A 2138-nucleotide genomic window follows, 5' to 3' on the forward strand; every position below is an offset into this window, starting at 1 on the left:
GGCCTGTGGTTTGGCGATTGTATTTCCTTATTGATATAATGGCCACGGACGCAAGGCCTCCTGGGATTGCTGTGTGACCGCAGGCCCGACAGTTACGCTGGCGGGTTCTGAAACACAGCCGGGGCTTTCTGGACAGATGAGAAGTCTCAAAATTTCCCTTTTCATTTCCTCTCTGGTGTGACTTTGTCATTTTTTGAAAAAAGCTAGTAGGAAAGGGAATTTTGCCTATAGATTTAAGTTTATCTGGGCTGACTAGCTTCCGTTTCATACTCCCCAAACAATCCCACCCCTCAAACAAACCCAGACTTAAGGAAAAACACCAATTCTTGCAGACCCCCTCCCCCCAACCTCCCCGCCATGGTCTTGTGTTTGGTCAACCTTCTTTGCAGGCCAGATGTATAACAAGCAAATTTTAGAGACACTCAGACCTCCCCACACCATTGTCAGGGTCAGGGCCTGAGAGTTCAAGGAAAGCCCTGCTGGTCTTTCTGGAACTTTTACTCTTCCTGTCCACCTGAGTCTTTGAGGGCAAATGTTCCCAGGACTCCTCTTTAAGTTCCAAGATAAGTGGAAACAGATGCCATTGCTGCATGACAGAACTCACTGACCATAGCACACACCAGTTCTGCTGGCTGGAGATGTGGGGCTGGCCAGTACCCCAAACATCTGGCATCCCAGAATAGTTCCCCGAAACAGGCTGCCTCTGTCCTGCCTGAACTGATCAGGCCCTGTGGCCCACAGACAGCTCCAGACTCTGCCCCTGAGTGACTGCTCTCTCCCTCCAGGAGATGAAGGACAGAAAGACAGTGCACTAACACCCCCAAACTCTTTCGGGCTCACTGGGCCTGTGTCCTCTGCCTCACATCTTGAACATGCATGTTTGCATGTAAGCATGCACATATGTGTCCTTTACATCATTGGTCACAGCCCCAGAACTTCTTTTAAAGAGAACGTTTGGAAGCAGTGTGTATTTCAAGACTCCAGAAAATTATCAGTCATGTCAACTCTCATCAGAAGACTTCACTCAGTTTTTCTGTGCTGATCCTGGGGACCTGTAACCCGAAACTTATAGCTTAGATGATTGCATGGTGTCTTCTCTCTCCCCCTCTCTGACAAGCCTGTAAAATCTGCCCCAAACATGTCACTGAGGCCACAAGGAAGTGCAATCTTGCCAAGAGTAGGAGCTAACAACTGCCAAAGTCTTAAGGTTACTGAGAGAGCTGGCACCATGTGGGAGGTGTGCTGGTCTACCATGTGTGCACACAGGTTCCATGATATACACTGTGTGTGCCCAGGAGTACAGGGGTCCCTCAGGATCTACAGGGACTAGTTCCAAGATCTGAAGATGCTTATCTCTGATATAAAATGGAATATTTGTGTGTAACATGCATATCCTTCTGAATACCAAATCATCTCTGGATGACTTCTCATACCCAACTCAGTGTAAATACTGTGTAATGGCTGTTGTGCTGTACTGTATGAGGATGGTGACAAGAACAAAAGGCCTGCGTATGTATTATACAGACACAAATATCCTCCTATCCTAAGCTGGTTGAATTCATGGATGCAGAAGTCAAAGGTACAGAGGCTCAACTCTACTCTGTGTGTGTGTGTGTGTGTGTGTATCTGCATCTGCGTGGGCCTACATTTGTGAGTCTATGCATCCACTAGGTGTACATACTGTGTGTGCATACAAGAGCATGCAGACCATTTAGGAAGGTGTGCACTGTGCTTGTGTTCTGTATGTGTGCACTGTATGTATTACATGTACTATGTGAGCATCCTGTGTAGTCTTGCATCTGTTCCATTCATGTGGCACACCACATGCCACAGGTCTGTGAGAACAATGACAGGAGGGACCATGTGTGCTCTTCAAGGTATTTGGACACAGACCACTATGAACACCTATGAATGGGCTGTGAGGTGAGCTTGCTGGCCACCACGTAAATCACTCAGGACAGCCATTAATCATCTGCCTTCTGCCCATTGATATTGAACAACAATCTCTGAGGTTGTACAAAGACAGGCCACCTTGTTGTATTTCTCCCTTCTGTCTCCCCAGTCCCCAGTGAGAGTTTCTCCTCTCTCTCTCTCTCTCTCCTTTCTCCCCTCTCCCCTCCCCTCTCCCCCTCCCCTCT

General features: G+C 47.8%; 1 long non-coding RNA gene across 2 annotated transcripts in view; it reads left to right on the top strand.

Moving 5' to 3' along the window:
* LOC115072672 overlaps nucleotides 1-2138 on the top strand; it is a 4857-nt gene that overhangs the window by 390 nt on the left and 2329 nt on the right. The window lies entirely within an intron of this gene.

Source organism: Nannospalax galili, unplaced genomic scaffold (genome assembly GCF_000622305.1).
Source record: "Nannospalax galili isolate Female #2095 unplaced genomic scaffold, S.galili_v1.0 scaffold1463, whole genome shotgun sequence".
Lineage (NCBI taxonomy): Eukaryota > Metazoa > Chordata > Mammalia > Rodentia > Spalacidae > Nannospalax > Nannospalax galili.